Source organism: Hipposideros armiger, unplaced genomic scaffold (assembly GCF_001890085.2).
Source record: "Hipposideros armiger isolate ML-2016 unplaced genomic scaffold, ASM189008v1 scaffold_37, whole genome shotgun sequence".
Lineage (NCBI taxonomy): Eukaryota > Metazoa > Chordata > Mammalia > Chiroptera > Hipposideridae > Hipposideros > Hipposideros armiger.
The window spans coordinates 780,169-805,421 of NW_017731387.1; the positions used below are offsets into that span (position 1 = coordinate 780,169).

The 25,253-nt window shown below is 38.6% G+C and overlaps 1 long non-coding RNA gene across 1 annotated transcript in view; it reads right to left on the reverse strand.

Moving 5' to 3' along the window:
* Positions 1–750: 750 nt before the first annotated feature.
* Positions 751–25,253, reverse strand: part of LOC109380423 (uncharacterized) — a 144,443-nt gene continuing 119,940 nt past the window's right edge. The window contains exons 4-6 of the long non-coding RNA XR_002123469.1: positions 16,336–16,405; positions 2,879–3,055; positions 751–1,253 (exon numbers count right to left, since the gene is read on the reverse strand). This is a non-coding gene — a long non-coding RNA (uncharacterized LOC109380423). The remainder of the gene's footprint in view (positions 1,254–2,878; positions 3,056–16,335; positions 16,406–25,253) is intronic.

Below are 25,253 nucleotides of genomic sequence, written 5' to 3' on the forward strand. Positions count from 1 at the left end.
TTGATGTGAAGACATATTTGTATAAACCAATTAAGCGCTCAGTGTCAAATATATGTAAAATTTTACACTGAAAACTTTTATAATAATTACAGATGGATATATTCAAACAATATTTTGGCTACTTAGAAATTGTTCCGGCGTGTAATTTTTATTGTTTTTGAAAAGTTAGCTTTCTTGAAGGATAATTTATGTACCCTAAAATCCTCTCTTTTTTAGGTTTATAGATTTGACCAAACAATTTAGAGTTTTGACCAAAGACAGTCAAATAGCCACCATCACAATCAAGACACAGATGATTTCTGTCACCCCCAGATTTCCCTTGTGTCCCTCTGTCATCTGTCTTCCCTGTCTGCCTGTATCCCCTGAAAACCTACATTCTGATTTCAGTCCCTATAGCCTTGCCTTTCCAAGGATCATCTAATTAGAATCAAACAGCGTGTAGCCTTGTGTTTAACTTCCTTCGTTGACCGTGATGCTTGTGAGTTGTATGCTGGTACGCATGTCTATTGTTGCTGCCTCCCTTTCCTATTCCAGAGTAGTGTCCTAGTGTGTGGACACACCAGCCTGTCCATTCTGTAGGTGGTGGACCGCATGTTAAAAATCACCCATTTAAGATTTTAAGGAACGTTCAGTTTTTAAATTATTTATTGTTTGGGATAATGTCAGATTGATAATGGGGGAAATACAGGAGATGTAAGATGGATACATTTTTTTCTTGAAGAAGGAAATTTGCAGTGTTTACAACACAATTTGGTAAGTTCTAGGCTTTTTATTTCAGAGGCCAAGAGTTACTGACTTTAATTGTTAGATGGCAGTAAAACAGAGATGGACTTCCAAGTCAGGCTCCTTCAGTTCAAATCCAGTTCTGCTCCTTCCTCATCACTTAAGTTTATATAAGTTGATTATCCTCTCTTTTCCCTCAGTTTCCTCATGCCAAAAATACACTCCATAATGGTCCCTTCATCATAGTGGTGCCATGATGGATTGGACGCATTAACACTTATAAAGAAATGAGAAGAACGCCTACTATCAGCTCTCACCTTCGTTCTCTTACATCCCAGCAAATACACATTTAAAACCAGCACCCCCTCTCTCAAGGCTGCTCCCTCAGCCCTTTGCACAGTTGCTTAGGGGTACCCTTCACCAGCTGGCCAGCCAATCAGCGAAGAGTCGCCTTAGTCATTGCAAATCTGTTTGCCTTTAGAACTCTGCCGATGACATTCCATCGGATGGACGTGGAGTTAGTTCATATCCTTTAAAATACCAATATTTTATATATTCTAAGTTAGAGTCAATTAATTTATTGGATATTCCATACACACAAAAATAGCAGTTTCAAATCTGATGACACGTCAATTTGGTTTTCAGTCTATTTTATAGAAAAAAGAGTCAGCAAGTTTTGGGTAAGGTTGTGCATTGGACAGCCCTGTACTTATTTCTTTTATAATGTACAGGGCAACCTGCCAGGCATAATGGATTTTCACTTTTATTAAGTTTTGCTCAGTGTTTGATTCTGGGGAGAGGAATTGTTAGGGGCTGAGTTTAGTTGGCTGAACATAAACCCTGGACAATCAATGTTCACAGAGGACCTGAATTGTGATAGCTGCCTGAGAGGCTGTGCCTGTGCTCGCTGCCCCTTGCCTACGTCATTGGAAGTCACCTTTTCCCTTAAAAACATTTTTCCTTAGGAAGTCAGCACCATATTTTTAAAATGCATTAGATACTGAACAGAAAGACAGCATTAAGAAACATTTAGAATCAGGGAAAACACATTGATCCAATGCACTAGGCTTCTTCTTGTAGATTAGAGGGAAAAAAAAACCATTTGTAACTCAGGGGACTTTCCGGAAAACCTATGTGAACATGAGTTAATGAATCAGGTTCTTGTGATAGTTCACCACCAAGATCATTCTGACAAGATTGGATTTCCTTTTTAAGTCGAAGACAATGACAGAAAACAGAAATGCTTGCATCTCATCCGAAAGGAGGCACCCATGCCATCTTCACAATCACAGTGACAGGTAATGAAACCTGTAATCGCCTCACAAAGACTGTCTTGTTGGCTCACTTCATATATTGCTCTGTCATTAACAGGGAACACAGTTCTTTCAGTGTTACAACAACAAGGCCTTTTCTTAACTTCGAATTCCCAGTGTAAACTGCTCCTTTCCTCTTTCAAAAACATCGACAGGGCTGGCATTTTGGATGTTAATGCAAGAACCAATTTTCTCTTATGTTCCCTAAAAGCAATACAAAGTCCGTCTCAAAAACAGTCTGTGTCTGACCTGAGTGATGGACTCTGCTTGCTCTGAGAGTCAGCACATGCCCACTCCACTTTATGTCCCAGATGTTTGATTTTCGCTATTTTGTGGTTCTTATTGTTTTGAAATAAAGGGCAGGCATCCTGAGCCCAGAACAGGCCTCATGACTGAGTTGGGTATCAGTGGTGATAAGTGGGTGTATAACCACTTCCCTTAAGCCTGTTAAAGTGAGAAATGGACCCTATATTCAGGAAAATAGACAAACTCAAGAGGCTCAGTTACAACTTTTTAAAATATGATCCTTAGGGTATATAAGTTGAAAAAATTTAAAAAGAATCCTATACTTGGAATAATCTAGAACTTTTGCTCTCCCCAGCTGCCTTGGCATGTAGTTCTTCACCGTGTGAGGCTTAATTATTCAGATCCAACGATTAACAGGTACCGGACATTCTTGGATTAGAAGCTTACAGCCCAATCCTTCTAGAACTGTTTTCATATTGCAGCATTAGGCATACTCTGTTTTCTAGTTTATGAATCCATAGAATTTGCCTTCATTAGGTTTCTAAGAAAATTTGTTCGTATGGTAAGTATTTGCACACCGAGCCGGTGGCACTTACCTCTGTCTCCTGGCTGTTCTCAGGCTCCGCCTCTTCTCTAGGTCTGGAACCTTGAGGAAAGGGCTATCACAGGGTTTGGTTCTTGGCAACGAAGGCGAGTTAATTGTGTACCCCGGTTCACGATGCGCTCAGCTGTTTGTGAGCTTTCTGTCACAGCCTCTGGACCACTCCACACATCTTACAAGTCAGAGGAGTAACATGAAATGTGATCAATTAAACCTGCAAAATCTATAAAATATATTTAATGCAAAATATCCGATTGATAGTGATAAAACTATTAACCTGTTATTAGTTTCCTTGAAGTTGAGTGTCATCGATCTGTCTCAAATAACTCTACATTTATCACATAGTTAATGCTTCCCTGAAGACAGCTCTGCGCACAGTGTTAGCAGTGACTCCCGAATGCTCCCTGGGGTCCCCCTCTAAGCCTTTTACTAAATTTAACTCAACATTCTACGGCACCATTTAGAATAAAGATACGTGTTTTCTAAAGATAGGAAAGTCATTCATTCACAAGAGACAAATTCTATTTTAATCACGATAACAATATATACCATCTATATATTCTCTTTTGCTCCCCACCTACCACACTTTTCTAATTGCAAAGGAAACAAATTGCCTGGGGCACATTTGTGACCAGGTGGACACCAGGAGGCCGTCTGGCTGTGCTTCCCGTTGGACCCCTGGGCATCTGGCTGTGGGAGGTATGGCCAGAGGACACATCACACCCAGGGCTTCTAGATTTGGTTCTCAGGTCCTTTCTGCTCCCATGGTTTCATAGTTAAGAAATTACTATGGGAAAAACATCTGTTTCCTTTGTGAAACTTCAGAATCGCTCGCTGTGAGGCCCTGAGTGATTGGCAATGAAGGTAACAGCTGTGTGGTAAGTGCCCCTGGAGCGTGGCCATTGTAAGCAAGGTTAGCCGAGCATCCCCGAAGGATGGAATTCTGACTAGAACAAATCACTCTCCTTAAAACAGGGCCTAATCCACACTTGTATCATATTGTAATGCCCAGTGTAGTGCCCGTCTTTGCGTTGAGAAGAGAGACACACAGTGAGGTTCAGTGACTGGCTCTCGGTCTCAGTCACCTGAGCACCAGAGGCGTGAGTTAGACCCTCTGACCCGAGCCCCCACTAGCTCCATTTCACCAGGTGCTTTTGGCAGCATAATCCAACGAATGTAAAAATTGTGCAACTCGAAATATACAAACTCCTCTGAGTGTTAGACTTTTACTTCTTCCCCTGAATGACAAACTTAAAGAAAGGGGGCCAAAAATTAAAACCTAGGTAAGCTTAGAAATTATAGGCCACGTATCTGCCTTCTGCAGTTTTCTTTTTCTCCTCTCCTCAAGTATGAGTGTGGCGGAGTTCCTTCTTTAGAACTGGGTGAGATGTTTATGTAACACATGAACAGAAAAAATAAAAAAATAAAAAGGAGGGATTGAATGCCAAATCTTTCATTCCAGAGAAACTCGGAACATTTTCTAAATTCCAGACCACTCCACAGCCTTACAAGATTATCATATCCATAGTTTACATTCCAAAACGTCATGGGGCCAGAATGACCTCTGATGGTAATTTCTCCCAAGAAAATGATAATCTCTTCATTTATAATGCCAGACAAGTTTACCTGGGTGAGTAGACAGAGTCCAGAGGAAATGAAAGAGAAAATTTTTGTTTTAACTTCTCAAGAAGGATAGCGAATCTGTCTAGAGTCAATTACCTGTAAGGTAAACACCAGTTGGTGAAATCTCCCTCTTGGAGGAAAAACGGGACATTCTGTGCCCTATACCCTTGTCAAAAATACCTACTTTTTCATTACACATACTTGTCTCCAAGGGAAAACACCTTGAATTACTGTTGTTTTGGAGCAAAAAGTAGAAGTCCCATCTGGAAGATGGGATATGCACACCTGTCGTGTTGCCCTCAGGGCCACATATCGGTTGTTGGGATGTGAGTTAGATCCAGCCGTGCCCCACACTCTGGGGACCCTAGTGCACTGTCAGGCCCTCTGAGTTTTCTCCTTCAAACGGGAGGTGATGAAGAAATACTCCTCCCTCTGCTCCTAACCCCCCGAACCCGGGGTAGGACCCCCGCATTTTCACCTCAATACCTTGGTTCTTTATGGTCCACACTGGTTTGACCTTAATCCTGCGGCCCGGGTGACAGAACCCCACAGCCAAAATGAATCTGTATTCGTAAATATTCTTGTTCACATAACCGAAAAGTCCAGAGGTAGTGACAAAGCTGCGGGCACTTTTATTTAAAGCGTAAAATGTTATCACCAGGATTGGGTTTCTCCCTTATGACTCCATAACTCCTGTTGTCTCCATTTTAGACTATATAGCCCAAAAAAACAAATAAAAAATACAGGGATATAAAATACACATGAAAGAAACCAAATAAATGAAAGATGTGAATAACACACAAACATAAAAATAGGCCTGTATGAAGGTTTTCCAGTTGGAATAACTAGGGACAATGTATGGCTCTTAAGTCTGAGAGATTTGTGGTGATTATAGGAGAATGCTTGCAAAGACAAAATGAGGTGCTCTGAGAGATTTTCCTTTTCTTGCACAGGTTAGATAAATAGTTAATGTTTTTGCACCCATTATGAGTCATCTTATGTTTTGCATGTTTTATCTTATTTGTTACTCAGGATAATCCTATCATTACCATTATGCATATAAGGAGCTGATACATATATTATACATGTTAAATTAGAAGCCATAGGACATACGGAGACTCTCCTGTTTATGATGAACATACAATTGGAGTAAACACCAGGAGCCAGTCCCCAAAGGCCCTTCACATGCCCTCACGTGCTGCATACACAGCACATGAACTCATGTGAGAGACGTGACCGCGGCCTCTTAGTACTCATTTACACAGACACAAACTGACACCCCTACTCCCAAGTGAAATGTAATTGGATATCATAGACCTCGCTGACGATTAGCAAAAGAAAGAGGAGGCAGGAGTTTCCATCAACACCAAGAGAATGACAGACATAATTCCAATGGAAGGTAACCTGACTTTTAAAATGTCCTTTGTCCCCAGCTGGTGAGCACAGAATCACAGTCTGGAACGTGTCACACTTTAGCTCCTAACAAGCCTTTATAAAATTACGGCTCATCTTTTAGTTTTGGGGGCTTCTGCCAACCGCCATTCTCTTGAGGTTTCAACATTTCTACCTAACTTCTCAAGTTCTTCGGGGCAGAATATTTTCAAATACATTTCTGGTGCCTGTTGTTTGTGTTTCTACAAGGATGTCCGCTAGATCCTGTTGCTTGATTTCTATTTTCTTTGATTTCTTCGTATTACCTTGCCTGAAGTCACACCGCTGATGCATGGCTAAAATGGACTTTATCGCCAGGTCTATTCAGGGAAAATGGCTCCAATACGAAATTTCTTAAAAAGGATAGCAACTCATGGGCGTGTTTTTTCATCTCACACTCCTCACACAACACATTCATCTGTTTCTCATTCCGATAATTATGTATAGAATAAATTATAGGACACTAATGTTTCATGTTTTGTATGCTAATACAGTATAATAAGATTTCAACAATGTTACATAAAGTAGTCCCTCCTTATCCACAGGGGATACGTCCCAAGACCCCTCATTGGATGCCTGGACCTTGGATAGTACTGAACCTTCTACATACTATGCTGTTTCCTATACACGCACAACTATGATAAAGTTTAATTTATGAATGGGCACAGAAAGAGATTAACAACAATTACTCATGATAAAATAGAATTGATTCTAAGAATATACTATAATAAAAGTTGTGTGAATACTACTGCCCTGGACCCGCCTTTTCACCTAAAGGGACCACTTTTCCTCATCACTACGTTTGTGCTTTTGCGATTCCCCGATACTTCAAATGTTCTTTCTCCCGGGTTTCCCTATTGCTCCCAGGTGTACGCTGCCTCATTTCACTCACCCTTTAGGTGTCACATTAAACCATCGGTACCTAGGATTAGATTACCTGCCTTTATGTTCATCAGCGTGCTCTTTTCTTTCTTACAATACACATTTCACTGGATCTCACGAGGCCTCAATTCCCCAACTGACTTTTCTTTTTTTTAAATGGTCCTTATTCCCAGAGTCCAGGGTGTGTAATGAGCACTCAGCACACAGCTGGTCCTGAGGCACCTGGGGTTCCTCATCCTGACTCTGCTCCCAGGAAGGGCAGGGCACCTGGTCAGCTCAGGGTCCTCCGTGCCGCGGGTGGAGGAAAAAAGAAAACACTCACATATAAACACACACACAGACAAACACAGAGACAGGCAGGCAGACACACACACACATGCACAATACACATACACACAGACAGACAGAGACACACACACACAGACAGACAGGCAGACACACACACATGAACAACACACACACACACACACACATAGACAGACACAGAGACAGGCAGGCAGACACACACACATGCACAACACACATACACAGAAACAGAAACAGACACACACACACACACACACACACACTCCCTTGCTCACTCGCACACACATCCTTAAGCCAGCTGTCCCTCCTGTAGCTGGGAGGTGTCTAGGATTCATCATAGGAGACCAGTGTGTTGCTACTTAAGACTTCCCCGAAAAACAGCCTCAGGGCGTCACTGGCTCTGCCCCAGCCCAGCTGTCGCTACTCTGGATGGGTAACTGGTCCCTTCACCCAGCCCGCTCCCCATCAGGGAATCTTCTCCTGGGGACGGTAGAGCCCTGTCCTAAGGGCAGAGGTCTTAGCTCCCTGGTTAACTGCTGTAGTATTCGTCTTACCACAGTCCCTAACAAGTCACAAAATAATTGTTAAATGGCTGAATAAAAAAATCAGTGAAAGAAGTAAAACATAACTAAATAATGAAGCTTTCACACGCTGTCACTCCCTAACTCGCAGGGATGTTAATGAAGTATTATGAGATCGACTAGTTTAACATGATGAGTTAAATATACTTCATGTCAATTTTCTTCTGAAACCTAACTAAAATTGCAGTAAGAGTTAAAAAGGCGTAAACTGAAAGGTAAAAAGACTATGAGAAACAATAGAAGGAAACAAACGTATTTCAAAAAATTTTGGAAGATCACATGGAGTAATGGTGGGAACCATGCATAACACAGGAAATTCAAGTAAACATGTGCACACCACCAGATGTGCAACCCTCTACACACACCCCCCAGCCCCCACCCCCCAATGCTTCAAGCCACACGGTTACAAGAGGAAAGGAAAGGGGAACTCTGGAGAAATGGACATTCAATAAAAGAAAAAAGTAGCTACAGGCCATTGGCATTCCTCAATGATATATGTTCAATTCCCAGCAATGGATAAAACCCCATTCCAACATCTTAGATCCTCATTATTAAATGCGAATCTGAAAGTAAAGAATCACAAATATTTTAATAAATATTTGTAAATTATTATGACAGATCAAGGCCAAAAATAAATGAATCTGAAAAAAATTTAGGAGAAAGAAGAAAAAATACTGTGAAATTATATCTCTCCCTCTCTCTATATAGATATATCTCTATATATCTATACATATGTTTTCTTAAAGAAAACAGACAATATTACATTATTGAAACACAAAGAATTACTGAAAAAAAATCACATAATTAGAATTATTAAGTGCTTTTTGGAATAAAAATACGATAGCAAAAATAAAGAATTCAAAAAAGGAATGGAAAGAAAAGATTAAAGAAATCTTCTGAGAAGTAAGACAAATTAAAAAGCAATGAAATATCAGTGAAAGGAATAAGAAATGTAGAGAATTATTCCAAGAGGCCCAGTATCCAAATAATAGAAATTTAAAGAGAAAGATGAAATGGGTGTAAACTCTGAAACAAACTGTACCAGAAAAATCTCAAAAGAGAATATGTTAAAAATGATATCTAAGCAGCAGGAATTTATATTTAGTAGAGATTAGACATCTGATGTTTTTGTTATTAGCCTGGTAGTAGTTATAAATTTTTAAATGATGTACATGTATTACCTTCATAAGTAATTTTAAAGATACATATCTAAAGAGAAGTCTAGTATTATATTTAAAGCTACTCCTTAATCTATTTTTGTGATTATTTAAAAATATTTTTTTCCTGTTAAAATAGTTTCCATTTTTGTTCCATCATACCAATATGGTCTTAATGTGAGCCATTTTAGGGGCTAGTGCAAGTATTGAGAGTCAATGAATGTTGATGTTTATTTCTCTTGATTTGAGATTTTTGAGAAAACAATGTTTGGCTAATGCTGTTTATAAAAAATTAGAATTTTAATTTGTTACCATAATTTTGCTGCCTCTGACTAGGGTTGAAGTGTAGCTGAAATCTAGATGGAGTTTCCAGACATATTTTCATGTAGACAGATATAAATTGTATATTATCTATTCATAGACACCTGATAACATGGATTTTTTTGGCATCTCAACATGTAAGAAGGTATCATGAAATAGTTATTTCTGGAAGGTAGAACCCTATAGCTCGGATGAAGTGATAAATATCAGTTACTTATAGGAAATAATACATACACGTGTTGCAATAATGTCTGAAAGTTGCAAAATATATTCTATTACCAATATGTATATATTTTAATGTACATGTGCAATAATAAGCATGCTTCAAATTATTTTGGTAATGGTCAGTCACAAGTGTAAAAAAGAATATGTAAATTACTCGTTAAATAACTGGTGCTCAGGAGATAAAGAGTTTACCTTGTATTATTCTTAATGCAAAGCCTACAATTGCTTCAGAGGAAAGATCGCATTAAGGAGGGATTGGCTTAAAGAAATGCTCTAGCTGTTAAAATAAATGACTTGGAAATGAGTTTGAAGTAGTTTCTACTGACTCTTGAGCCAGTATGCTAAATATAGATGCTTAATTCTGCTGCATCTGCTAAAGGGCAATCCAGGGACAGCTCTGGTATCATTTAATAAAATACTGCTTCAGAGGAGGATGGTTGAGTTGATTTTTAGTTATAGATGGGCAGATCTGACATGTGCGCGTATGTGTGTGTGTGTGCGCGCACCCAAAGTACAATAGCTATATATAGATCACTTGTATGTGTTAATTCTAGTCAACTATTTTTTTTTAAAATGGATGGGTCTCCATCAGTTATTGTTTTATTACACAAAAACAAACAAGCTAACAACAACAAAAAACCAGAACAAACCCAAGACGTTGAATAAGGCATGTCTTGACTCCACCTGACTGGAATTCACCAACATAGAAGAACAGAAAAACAAACAGATGATGGAAAATCATGGTGTGGAAATGGTGACATACTAGGAACGTAGCACAACGATGTAATGGGAGACCAAGCAAGGGCTCTCTGAATTGTTAGGGCTGAAGAAGTCTTCTGAAAACATGGAGCTAGTCCAGATTCTAGGAGGAAGAACTGTCCCTTCTGGAAACACAGGAAAGATAAAATTAACCCAGGCATGTGAGCACTCCGGGAGACAGCATGAGCGTGACCTTGGAGTTGAGTGACTTGTCTATATGGTTCCAGGACTGCAGTGTAAATTCATAGTTGACTACTGCTTGACCACAGAGTTTGATGCAAGAAGTGGCGGGAAACCAAACCGCAAAGGAGGCCGTTCACGGGGGTTCTGGAATCCAGGACCGATTTTCACGTCATCATATGGGCATCCACCAGGAGAGGCATTTCTGGCGGCTCCGGAGAAGTTAATTTTGAGCACCGCTGTACAGGAGACAGAAGCCATAGCACGGGCAGTAGTGATAAAGGTAGAGGGGGCGTGCGCCATGTGAGAACGCTCAGAATTGATACGGTAGGGGATGTAAAAAGGAATGGGCGTGTCTGTGATAACTTTCAGGGCCCCGACTGGATGATGTTGCCAACTAATGAAGCAAACAAAAACTAATAAGATGCAGAGATTGTGAGGTCAGCTCTGAACGTATTATGTTTGAGTTTTCAGGAAGCTGGAACTCAGGGGAATGGTGGATAGATATATAAAGAGATATCAGTGTAAGAGTGAAAGGTGAATACTTGATAAATTAAATCCATGAAGAGTGGATGGAACTTGCACAGTGGCAAATCCTGGGGAGATAGGAGACTTTCAGAAGATATGAGGAGATACCCTATTGAGAAGGGATAAATAAATAATCAGAAAAGTATTAGGAGAATGAGAAGATGAAATATTGCAGACAGCAAGGGAAAGGTTTAAGTAGAGTGCAGTGATTGAAACGTCCAGTGTATCAGGTCCAGGGACCCAGAAATTGGAAGTTGTTGGATTCATTGAACAATTAGAAGCCTAGTATTTGCACAAATGAGAGCCGTTTTTCGTAGAGGTGCGGTAGCAGGTGGCAGATTGCCAGTTCTCTCTAGAAAAGTTTACCTTCCATCTCCTAAAATCTGATGTCCGCTCTATGGAATAACACCTTACTGATCAAACTTTAGAACCCTCCATTTTCTCTTGACTGTTAACATTTCTCTTTAGGCAGCAGTTCTCAACCTGTGGGTCGCGACCCCTTTGGGGTTGACTGTCCCTTTCACAGGGGTCGCCGGGTACTCGTATGTGGGCGTATCTGCATGTGGGCCTGGAGACGGATAGAGGAGCGGTGTCTCGGTTCCTAAGACCATCGAAAATATGTGTTTTCCGATGGTCTTAGGCAACCCCTGTGAAAAGTTGAGAACCGCTGCTTTAGAGTAAATGCGAGTTTATCTTGTGCTTTATAAGAAACAGCAGTCGACAGTGACCTTCGGAATGAACTCTAATAGGTAACGTTGTATGTTGCTTTTATCAAGGAGCAGGATAACGGATCTATGATTAGGCCACCGGCAACAGAAGGAAGGAACTGAAGCTGTGGATGGGTCCACCTCTGTTTAGGCTGCCACCACCCTCCCCCTTTCTACCACTGCCAGCCTGCCGTCAATCACATGAGCAGTAGGTAGCATGAAGCATCCCTTCTTGGTCTGATACGTTATATAGAAGGGGCAACTAGCCCCTGAGTCTGAGCCACCCTGACCTAAATGACGCCTCACTCTTAGCTAGCAGCCTGGCATCACATACCAACCCGTCCCTGAATCGCTGCTCGCTGTAAGAGCTGCACGCGCTCTCTGTTGTCCCTCGGTCCCATTGCTGACTTTGTACGGCTCATTTGCAGAGACTGCAAGTCCCTGCTTATCACTCTTGCTGACCTCTGAGTCCCTGTGACACTTTGTCATCTTTTCTAGCTGAGGTTTCACAAACAAGAAGACAGCCAAACACCCAACATCCTGGCTCTTCCTGCCACCATCTAGGGTGGTCCCCTTTGCCTTCACTGAGGTTTTGTGTCACCGTGATATGGCAAACAGGGGCATTTAGTGGGGAGACCTGCACCCCCATCAGAGTGGGACTAACACTGGTACAGGAGAAAGGGGAGGAGAAAGGCATTGGTGGAAACATAACTCCACCCCTAACAATAACCTAGAACATATGACTTTCTACCAGGAGAGCCTGGGAAACTCTGGGCACGTGAGGGGTAGTCAAGAAAGGTCAGCGCCCCTTTGTACCTTTTATCAGCAGTGTTCCCCTAAATACTTTCCCATCTGCTAATCTCATAAAAGTAAAACTTCAAACAGCATTTTCTATTTGAATCAATACCTCAGGACAACAGCCACTTTGCTTCTTTCAAAGTGTTTAGCTTTGACTCAATTTTCAGCAGCTATGGATTCTTGAATCCGTAATGACCTTGACCTCAGAGGTCCTTAGGTCTTCTGTCTGAGTTGTGTTTGAAAGACCAATTCAGTAATATAAAGATGATTTGTTAAAGTTGATCTATCTTTTCTCTTGTGATAAAACATGTTTTCCTGGCACTTGAGAGTATGAGAAGCACTATGCTGTTAGCTAATGATAGCATTTTATGAGCCTGCAAATTGAGAGTAACACTAAATTTCACAGAACATTTTGGCATAGATTTTCATTAAGTGACACAACTCCATTTTCTCCCAAAACTAATGAGGATTACAAATGAATCTTGGTTTTGTAATGTAATTATGACAACCAAGATATGACAGAATGGCATTCCTTTGTTTGTTCTATTCTGAAAACATTTCAAAATGATGTAAGTAGAGCAGTATGTGTGTCCAGAATGATTTTATATGCTTCCTAGGTGTAAAATCTATTTTAGTCAAATTATATTTATCATAGTTTCTAACTAACTGTGATCCTTTTCCACATGTGTTTGTGAACAGCATGACTCCATTTTCTCTGTAGCGATTTCTTAGAAGACTATCGCTTAAATTAGGAATACTCCATTGATTCAGCATTTCGTTCTCATCAGTGGAGACTTGATTCCAGCAGGTACCCTGTGGTCCAGCTGTACGGGGAACTACATCAACATCTTTATCTGAAGACGGTGGTCTTCTGCTTAGTCAGGACCTTACGACTTCCTCACATTCAAATAATGCCAGGAAACACAGTGTATTATAAAAATCTGCATTGTAGTCATTTTTAAATGCTAGGTTTATTACAGCCACGTCTGTATCTTATTTCAAAGCAAAGTGTGAAGAGATATGTGACACTATATTCCCTTGGCCTCAGCAAGTTTAAACGCCTAACTTGTAGTGACTTGCACCGATCAACACATGCTGTTTTTTTTTGCCAGAAGAACAATTATACTGCTTTTTGATAGGATATGTTCTGTGAGCTAAGCCCATTAGGTTAATCGTAAAAGATTGTGGGGTGGGAACTTGCTCTATTGCTTAAGAAATGCCTATTTAATATATTTTTTTTAGCGGGGCAAAGAAGTTTCTTAAAATGCAAGATAATTCTAACTCTTCCCTATGATATTGGGTTGTCAGAAAGGTCATGATGCATTTTTGCAACGAAAAACATAGAAAAAATATGTCATGACTTTTCCGACAACTCAATATATGACTCTATATTGAACCTGTATCCACACTTAGATTTTAAGGTCTTATTCTTCTAGTGTCTTAATTAACATAAGATTGATTTAGCTTCTTAAAGCTCCTTAGGATCAACAGTTAAAATATAAGTTAATTCTTTTAAGGGAGTGTCATTTCCTACCTGATAGTAAAAAAATAATCTTATTAAAATATTTCCTTCTAGTCTTTTTCTTTAACTTGCATATTTTGGCACATTTAAAATCAAAATGAATCAACAATCTAAATATAAATGCTAACAGATATAACTCTTAAAAGAAACTATGGGGAATTCTTCATGACCTTTCATTTGACCATTGATTCCTATACGTGATATCAAAGCCCGTTTGGCTACAGCTCTGCTTTAGCCTTTACCTTCCATCTGCATGGGGCGCGAAGGTCGATCACTGGTGTAAACCCAAGTTCCCGTCACATCTTTTCGGAGTGTGCACCCGTCCCTGGGCATGTGGGCGCCCCTCCAGATTTCCTGTACGTGGAAGCCCTTTAAGCCCTTTTATCCCTGCATGAATCTCCTCGCCGGGCTCGTCCGTCCCATGCTTTGGGTCGGCCTGCTCTCCCTTGCTCCAGGAACTAAGGGTGGTGCGTGTTTTAACTGCTCTCTGCAGCTGTTGCTGGGGAAGTTGCTGCAGCTCCAGAGGGCAGTGAAACAAAGGTCAGCCTCTCCACTGGACTTGCGGGGATCTCCAGTCTGATCAAATGTGTAAAAACAATTTTTGGAGGACAAGATTCATATTGTTCTCTTCCCCTAAACCCTCCCCATACCTCAGAAACATGGTCAATGGCTGAGGCCAATCTGGGCCATGGACAACGGAAGGTGGGCTAATTTACCAAAATTCTTCATCAGACACTCCCCTGGTTATCTAAGTTTTTGGTTAGATTCTAGACATCTGAAAAAGTTTATTCTGTTAGTTTTTGCCAGTTTAATGGTTGCTCTAGTAGAGGGACTAATTTTTGGAACTCTCTGCTGTGCTAGTTCTGTGACATCACACACAAGGATGGTTTAACAGCTATTACGCCAAAGGAGTCAAATAACAACTGTAAAATATCTAGAATAAAATTAAAATCAACTTGTTACAAGTCATAACCAATGAATGTTTTTCATAAAAGGACAGAGAGAAAATTAAGAAATATAAATATTTTGAAACAAAATTACAAATAATTAAGCATTCAACTAAAAATTTTGTAATACAATAAAACAAATCATAGGAAAGGGGATTATAAAGATTACACAAACATTAATTAAAAAAAATAGCATGGAATCTGAAAAATATACCAAAAATTAAGTTATAGTAAAAGGAAATAATAAAATAGATTCATGAAAAGCTAATTAACTCAAGAAAGTAAAGGAAACTTTTACAAAATTAGAAATGCAAATGAATAAATGATGACTGGTACAGAGATAATTAAGGAATGATAAAGTTGTTACCACACTTATAAAAACATATTTGAAAACTTACATGATATGAGTGATTTTTTAGGAAATTATTAATTACTAAAAAATGACACTGAAAGAAATGCAACCAAATAATTCACATGTAAAATTTTGATGAATAATTCTTCTAACAACTTACCCATCTCAAAAAAAGTACTAATTATAGAAGGAATCACAGACAATTATCCTTTAATCGGGACAGACTACACCAATTCTACATCTACAATTGCACAATTTAATGAAAATAAGAAAGCCACTATAGATATAAAACCAGCATAATATTGATTTCCTAATGCAATAGTGGATTACAAAATAATGTCAGCTACATCCCAATCCACTTTGACTATAAGTGCAAAAATATGAACTAAATCACAGAAAACAGATTCCAGTTGTACGGGGCAAAATCAATATGCCATTAAATAGCATTCAAAGGAGTTTCCTACTCATGATTAAATATGCCAATAGGCAAACAATATGAGCACTGTGACAAATTCCAGAGAAACATAAATAGTCTCTGATACAGTTCAGTTGTGATTATTAAAACACTTTTAAAAAGAACAATATATTGACATATAGATATATAGATATGTGTATTTGTATTTAGAGTATGTTATAATCAATCTATTGGGTTGTTGGAAAAGTCATGACATACTTTTTTCTGTTTTTCGTTGCAAAAATGCATCATGACTTTTCCGACAACCCAATATTCTCTTTAAAAGTTTCATTCAAATAATAATCAATACAATTCATCATTAATTACCTGAAAAACTTCAAGAGCAATAGAATTAATTACACATAAGTGGATACATATTTAAATCAAATATATTTATAGGTTGCTTGTCTGTTATATAATTTTACATATTTTGATAAAAGCTTTTAATAAAATAATCGATTTATTCTTATATACAGATGATAGAAATCATGGGAATTTATTATGTCAGTTGGTTAAAACTTAATCTACATTACTCAGTAGGCTACTTATATACATGTTACAATGAAAACAGAACTTAGAAGTATACTTATAAATATGCAGATAGATCTAGCTATGCATATTTCTCTGAGAAAATTCTTAAAAAAGTTTCTATCAAGCATGTAAATATGAAAAATCATACCTTGCCTTGGAAAGTTTCAATAATGTAGAGATGTGAATTTGATTGAAGTTCCTATGTAAATTTAATGCAGCTGTAACAAAACATACCCATAGTTATTTGTTTTGTTTTATGGAATTCCCTAAGTTGGTTCTGAATTTCATAAGAAAACAATATTAAACATGCAAAAATACTAGAAAATACCTTTAAAGAAAATATAGTAAAAAGTGGGGCCCGGTTTTATGAAAATGTATTATAAGCTACAGTAAAATAAACTGTTCAGTATTGGAATGTAAAGAAACTAGTAGGATGGTAAGGTCTAGATATAGATCAAAATGCATATGCAAATTCAAGGTTATGAAGGTGGCGCTACTTTCCAGAGACAAATGATTCTTTGACAAATTAACATAGTCATTAAAATAATTCCCAGATGTACCACAACTTAACATACAGAGAAAAACTTTGTGAGTACTAGGAAAAGTATAACCTTTATTTTTATTTTTTGCTTTACTTAATTTTATATTTATAATCTGTAGTAGGCAATGTTTTATAGGACATCACAACATCATTCAAGAAATTATTGATAACTACTAGAGAAGGCTAAAAATGTCCACGCAAAAAATCAAGTTGAAAAAAATAATTCCAAGATATAAAAAAAGTAGTTAGCATCATTTATGAGAAAAGAACAATAAAACAACAAAATGGACAATAGGCATGGCATACACACACACAAAAAGATTATAAATGAACAGTAAATATATAAAAAGAGGTAGCCTGATTCCTAAGGCATGCAGCCCAAAATAAGAATGGGAAGCCATTTTTCAGCTATTAAAGAAGATGTTTTATAATGCCCACAATGGAGTCCTCTCTCATAATATCCTAGTGATCAGTTTCTTCATTATTCATGGCCATAGAATTTTAAAAGTAGACGGAGAATTACAAATATTCAATTAATCTCATTTTTTAAAATAGGGCTCTGACCCTAATAAACTAAAATATTGTTCCTAAGTCACACAGCTAAATAGCAGGTCTTGGATCAGAAATGTACGTATGGATGAATGTGCGCTTTCCTTCTAGGTTACTGTGAGTCAAGGAAGATAACACGCTTTACTTGAGTCTCACTCTGTTTGAAAATGTCTGGGTAATGACTGAGTGTCATCCGAGTAAGAATAAGAAATACTGACAAATCAGGAAGAGAGCTTACAATCCATTATTTACAAATTAATGATCTCATTATTGATTAGAAAAACTTGGTTCCTTTAAATAAAAATTCTAAAAACCCAATCACTGAGCATTTTATATAAAATACATATACAGAAGAATTTTTAGAAGCAGATATTTAGAAGCACATATTTAGAAGCAGATCTTATGGAAGTCCTAATTTAATTAGGGAAACCATCCACAGCTACAATTATTAGCTTTTGTATTGACTAAAAGGGCTGAGAAAGGTAGGAAAAAGCCTCTGATTTCAGGATCATACATTTTAATCAACTAATCAATTATGTTTTGCAAGAAACACAACTGAAGGCTTTGCTCATCTATGAACCTCACAAGCATAGAGTGAACGGATGGACAGGGTATTAAAACTCCTCTAGCCACAGTTAGAGCGCAGTCTGATGCACAGGGCAGAATATCCTGCAATAAAGGAATGCATTTTGTTTATTTTTGTTTCATTTATTTAACAGGGTTTAATTTCATAATACCAGGACAATCACATACCCTGGTGATTCATGAAGAAAATGATTGTTTTGGCTTTATTTTTTCTCTATTTAAAAAATTTAATTTTCTTATAAGCACCTTTACTGCTAGTTTTTTCAAAGCTGGGTTAACTCTAATTGTCTGATCATCTGTGTCTTATTGTGCAGGGTTCTATTAATCGGAGAGGATAAAAAGATTCAACTGACAGGAGGAGGAATACTACATTATTCATTAGTGTAAAATTCCTTCCTTCTTAGCAAAAGAGGGTCAATGTAATTTAGAGAATATTTGATAAAATATTTCAGAGTTTGTCACATCACGAATTCAATTAACTAGTGAAGGTTAATTTCCTAGAATGAGATTTTAAAAATCAATGCCTCCTCATATCATAGTGCACAAAACAGTAATTTAGCTATATTGCCACAAATATTAGACACAGATATTAGTTTATACTAACACTCATTTTGTTAGAAGGAAACTCATAATTTTTGAATAAATGATTTCTTCACTGTCCTCAAATGAACAGTTTCAGCCTTGCCTTTGAATCACAAAAATGTGTTTCTACTCATTGGTCTAATTTTCAAATTACAGTTAGGAATATTATATGGAGGGGTAGTTTAGTTTTTTTTTTAAGGATATTTGTAAAAGAAACATGTTTGCGTGTTGGAAAATATGAATTTTCCCTTTTTAAAATTTAAATGAGATCAAATTAGTAACAAATGATTTTATCCATGATTTAAAACTTCACACACATTGAATCATTAAGCAGGATACAGTAGTGAGGAATTAACGATTGTTGCTCTGTTAGCCCTAATGCATACAGCAGTCGTATAGAGAGTTAAATTATTCCACATGCAACCGTGAACGCTAGTGAGATATGCATACAGAACACAGAAGGGAAACACACATACACATGAATATCACATGTACATCCTTGTTCCCCAGTCTGCAAATACCAGAGGTCACTGAACCAACACAAAACCCTAATTAAATTTTATAACAAATCAAGCATCACCAGAACCAAGATGACTAGCTCAGCCAACAGGGGGTTTCCTTGAAATATTCCATTTAATTCCCGAGCTTGGTAACTCCTTTAACATCATCTGCTGGATCGCCTTGGACAGTAATTGCCAACTGTCTGGAGTTTGCATAAATCTCATAACTCAGCCTCTACTTGGGGGTCCCTGGCTGGCATATGGGGCAACAGGCCCTCCTGGTTGGTCATTCAAATGTACTGAAGCCTGGGACTGTACTTGAGTCTACCTAGCCAGGCGGTTCTGCCTGTTAGTAACGTAACCTGCTGCTGTAATATTCTAGTTCTCCTTTCTACCAACCCCGCCGCTTGTGGGTCACAGGGAGATGAAATCTGCACTCAATGTCATGATTTTTTTTTAACCCAGTCTTGAATGTCATGATGATATCTTTAGATAACCTATCTAGTAACTTAGAGAACAAAGAAAAATCGGTGATATGGTACACTTCAAACATTTACCAAACTTGGCCATATGCTGGTATGTAAATCAAGTGTCAAGAACTGCAAATATTTGAAATCATACAGTGTATTTTCTGACCACAGTGGAACTGAACTGAGAACCAATTAAAGAAAGATAAATAGAAAATCCTCAATTTTTTTTCTTGAAAATTAAATAACATTTTAAATATCAAATAAGGGCTCAAATTTAAAATACATTTGGATTTGACAACAAAAACACAACGTTTGTGAGGGACAGTTAAAGTGGCATGTGAAAGATACAAATAGCTCTGAATGCATTCTTATAAGGAAGAAAGCTTGAAATGCAATTGTTGTTCTAGTTATCAATGTCTATATAGAAAATCACCCCAAACATAAAGGCTTATGATAAAAAAAAAAGCATGATTCTCACAAAGTATCAGTTAGGGATTTCAGATGGCTCAGCTGTGAGATACGTAAGCTTCATTTGCCATCAGCTGGGGTCACTCAGTAGGACCCATCTAGGGGCTGGTCCGGTGTTGAAGGTCTAAGATACCTCCAGTCACTTACCTACTGACTTGGTGCAGATAACTGTAGGGAAGCCCGGTCAAGGTCAGCGTAGCTCAGCAGGACCCCTGAGATAAGCTGTAGCCTCGTAGTAATAATAAACTGTTATTGTTTGAGGGCCTCGCTTCAGAATTATTGACAAGCAGCATTGTCGGAACATTAGTTATTCAGTTAAAATGCATTAAGAGGAAATTTATACCAGTGATGGAGAGTTTGAAAACAGATTCGAGATGCATACTTCAATTAAAATAAAATTGCTGTCCAAGATAGGGTAACCCCATTTCTTCCTACGCCTCTCGTTTACAACTAAGATCACTGGTCATAATGCAGCCAACAAGCGTAGGAATATCCTAAAAAGGCGGCGAGAAGCAGAACTGCCGAGGGAGTCCGGGAATGGAGGACTGACGCAGCAGTGAGTTCCCTGGTTTTTTTTCTGCCTCTCATATATTCTATTCAGGGCATTGGAGAAGCCAGCAAAGTGGAACCACCACTAGATACATTACAAAGAACCCCAAGGAGAGCCCGCTCTCTAGACAAAGGGTTGGGAAAAGTTGGCCCCACAGAACAAAACAATTTTGACAATACTTGACTTCCTCCAGCCAAACAGGAATTAAAAATTGTTTGTCCCTTGCCCTAAGGTGTAAGCAGATCTAAGAAGGGTGCTGAACTCACACCTGCACTTGAACCTGCACATATGTTTAGATATAACTAAACAAATGACTGGCTGATAAGAAGGAAGATTCAGTAGGATTCAGAGTCTCATAGTACAGTATCAGTGAAACCTCTTGTCATGGCAAGAACAGTCACAACTCGAATGAGGAAAGACAATCAGACAGACTCTAACGCTGAGAAGACTCAGATGTTAGAACCATCGGACAAGGATTTTAAACATTAATCATATAAATGCCTCAGTGAGCAATTACAGATATTCTTGAAACAGATGAAAAATGGAAAACCCCGGCAACTATATAGAAGATATAAAAAAGAGCCAAGAGAACATTAATTATAGAACTGAAAAATACAATAACCGTAATAAAAGTTTCACTGGATTGACTCAATATGAGATTGGAAATGAGAAAGGAAAGAATCAGTGAACTGGAGCGCAGCCCAGTCTGAATAACCAGGACACAATACTGAAAATAAAATATAATTAGACACATGACAGAAATCAGGTAGTGGTTCAGTGTTTTCAGAGTAACGTACAGAATGGTGAATGAAGACTCTGTAATCTGAATAAAGCCCGAAGATCTAAGTGTTAGGTTCACTAATGAATATCATAGGTGACTTTGGATACAGAGAAAAATATTTGTGGTGGTTACTTTGTGTTACTGATGGTGCCGTTGGTGGTGATTTAGTTGGTCTCTGTGTGGGTATTTCCTGTATGGTTTCAGAGTGCCCTGTCTTTCTCTCTGTAAACTATATGTTGCCATGGAGTTATGCGTATTTTTTTAAAAAATAAGGAGTTGTTTATAGGAGATGGAAAACCTAAAAGAAGAGATCTATATCAGTAATTTTACCTTCGCCTCCTTGACAGAAGGTCAAGAAATACTGAAATGCATTCCAGACAACAGTGGGAATGGTGCTGGTGCTTCAAGTGGTGGTGTGTGTGTGCATGCAAGTGGGGAGAGGAATTCAGGTAGGCAAGATCTATCCTTAAAATAAAAAAGCTTCTGAACTGAGACTTCCGCTCGTCCTACTGAGCTCGTCTGTCAAAGGTGCTAGTGGGAACTGCTAGAGGCCAAGGGACTGCTTAGGCCCAGAACAGAGGGAGGGTTCAGGGAACCAAGGAGGAAGATAGATACGCACTTCAGTGTATGCACACTCCTTTGAAGTTGCTATTTTAAAATGGCGTTCCCCTCACTTTCAAGTCAAACCTGTTTCTCTGTTGTTAGACTTGTGGAGGCGACTGCAGGCAAAACGCACAGTCCTAAGCTCCACCTTGTATTGGGAGCACCTCCCCGCCAGACAGAAAAACACTGAGTTTTACGCAGCTCAGGCTGGACAAAAATAATGTGGCGTCATTGATACTTACTATTGCCAACTTTGAGAAATGAACTAGCCGTGGACCACCACTCTAAGGTCCTCACAGAGGGGCTTAGGAGAGCAATCTGGTTGTAAAAGAGGCCACCTGTGTGCCAGGGAGCTCAGGGCTTCCCGGGAAAGCTGTGCCTTTCTCGCACAGACCTTGTGGTGATCGGTAGTCGACAGGCTTGCAGCCCCTTTAGCATGCTGGTGAATATCATGGGCTCAGAAGAATCCCCTCAAGCCCAAATCCACCCCTGCAAAAGATGGCTGTTCTTACTGTCACCAAATCTAGGAAGAGGTAACACCTAGATTTACCCAGTTTCTAGTGTCTGCACGAGGGAGATAGGCTTTGGCTAGAAGGTGCCTATGTGAGTGGCTGATCGAGGGGAACAGACAGTAGACACCATCTTTGACTGAATTCCCTTAGGGATTTTATAATCTTGTTTTCATATGGCTTCTGCTGGAATTTTCATTTTCAGAGTCTTAAAGACCATCATGTCAATGTATCCCCATAAAAGGCACCGCTTACAAAGCAAACGCTCGGCAAAGGGTCCACTGTCACCTGTGCTCCGTAGACCTGCCCCTCCCCAGCTGTGCTGCACGCTCTGGGGACAGGTTTCTGGTCTTCAGTACGGAGGTAACTTCCAGCACCTGTGGAAGCCAGGCGGCCTGGACGCTGACATGCCTAGGTATGCTCTGTGCCCTGCCGATGGCGGCGGCGGCTGGCTGGGACCCGTGAAATGCAGGAAGGCTCGGAAATCAGGATCAAATGTATTCTCAGTGCTCATGATAAAGGGGGCTGGACTGGAAGGCTGTAAAACGTTCACATAGACCAGCAGGTTCAAGTTCGTCTGTGTTATGTAATTAATTCAAAGCTGCTCTTCCTAAGGGTTCCATTAAGTCCTATAAACTTTTATAGCTTGATCTCAGGAAAACGATGAGTAATGAACGTCGGCTACACAGTCTAGAAAGCAATCCAAGGTGGAAAGGGCCCTTTCTCACTTGTGGCACAGAAATGCTGTGACCCAGAGTCTGTCAGTCTTTAGAGACGAAGGCAGGGAGGTCTGACAGCCTTTTTTTGGGACAAAATTATGGGTGACTCTCAAAGAAATGCTAGGAATTACTTTTAGTGTCTGTAAAGCAAGGGGTTGGAACTTAATTTTCTATTAACAGGCTTAAGAAACGTAAGAATACCAATTTCATACTGAAGAAATAACCGGAGGAAGGATATTTGTAAATGTTAAAAGATAAGAATGAATAGATTTGATAAAGTAAAGGAGGACATTTCAGAAGCAGGACTGCTTTTAAAAAAAATCAATTTTTTAATATGGAGAAGATGAGAGAAATAATAATGAGTAACCTGAAAAGTGTAAGAATCTTATTAAAAATATTAACCTTAATCTGGAAAGTCATTGCTTTATCAGTATTCAGATTACAAGTATTATTATAGTAAAAAAAAAAGATTATATCTAAGGAAGGTGAAAAGAAACTACATTTTTATGGTAGTTTTTAATTTTTTATTATGGAAACATTCAGAAACAAAGTACAGAATCAGAGAGAGTGATATAATGTCCAATTACTCATGAGCCAGCTTCAAAAGTAATCAGTTCTTAACCAATAATAATGTACCTACAACTTTTCATCACAAGTATTTAAAAACAAATCCTAGAGATCATGTCACCTACAGATAACTTCATCATGGCTCTCTAACATGAAAGTCTTTTATATTCTCAATGACTATAATACCTTATTACCAACCAAAATTAAAATTCTTTACTATCGTCTAATAGCTGCTTCATAATTACATTCCCCCAAATATATTTTCATAGTTAGTGCATTTAAATCAGGTTCCAAAGAAAGTCATTTAAAAAACTGTATTTCTCTTAGGCCTCCTTTCATTTATAATGGTCGCTCCTTCCTGCTTTTTAATCTCAAGCCGTTGATAGTCTGGACAAAACAGAATTTTTGTCCTATGCAGTGCTCAGATTACAGTCTGGGTTGACTGATTCTTAATGGGGTTCTTTTTTTTTTTTTCTTTTTCTCTATTCACTTTCCTGGAAGATGGTTAAATGTAATCTTGAGAGCATTACTCTGATACCCAAATCAGACAAGTATACTCCAAAAAGAAAGAAAGAAAGAAAGAAAAAAATGAAAGAAAACTATAAGATAATATCCCTGATGAGCATAGATGCAAGAATCCTCAATAAAATACTAGCAAATTGAATTCAACAGCACATTAAAAGGATCCTAAGTGTAGTCAGGTGAGATTTATCCCTGGGATGCAAGGACATATGCAAATCAACAAATGTGATAAAAATCATGATTAGAAACTCTCAACAAATTAGGTATGTTGAAGGAATACACCTCCACATAATCAAGGCCATCTACGACAAGCCCATAACTGACATCATACTCAATGGTGAATGACTAGAAGTTCTCACTGAATCGAAAACAGCCAAAATTATAAAAGCAGAGAGTAAAACTGGTTTGACAAGGGCTGGGGGCAGGTGGGAATAGGGAGGGGTGACGAAAGGTACAAAGTCCCAGTCATACAAGATACATGAGCTCTGGAGATCTCTACGGCACACGGACAATACTGTATTGTGTAATTGCAGTGTGTGAGGAGGGTAGATTTATGGTCAGTGTTCTTACCACAGAATTAGAGCAACAGCAGCAGCAACAATAATACTAATAAAGTGGGTGAGAGGAAACTTTGTGAGGCAATGGATACGTCTGTGGCCTTGATGATAGGAATAATTTCACAGGTGTATACTTATCCCCAAACTCATCAAGTTATATACATTAAATATGTACAGTTTTTTACATGTTGACCATACCTCAGTAAAGTGGCTTAAAAAGAATAAAGGTAACATACACTTTAAAAACCCAGAGCATTGAATATGTTAAAATTCAGGTTTGGGGCAAAAATACCTTCCAGGTGATATTATGTCATTTCTGTTGCATTCCATTAGGCGACACGTGATTTTAGGATGTCTTAGAGTTGATAAGCCCACAAGGTTCTGATGTGCTTCCTTTATTACAAACTTGCCATCAACTGTTCACCTAGTTGGAGCAATATGACATAGATCAATGAACCCTAATGGGAATATTAAAATTTGTAATTAAAAAACAGACCATTTCTCCTGCAATTATTAGGTGGAATTATTAGGTGGAGAAGAATTTCTCCACTTTTCCCCATCAA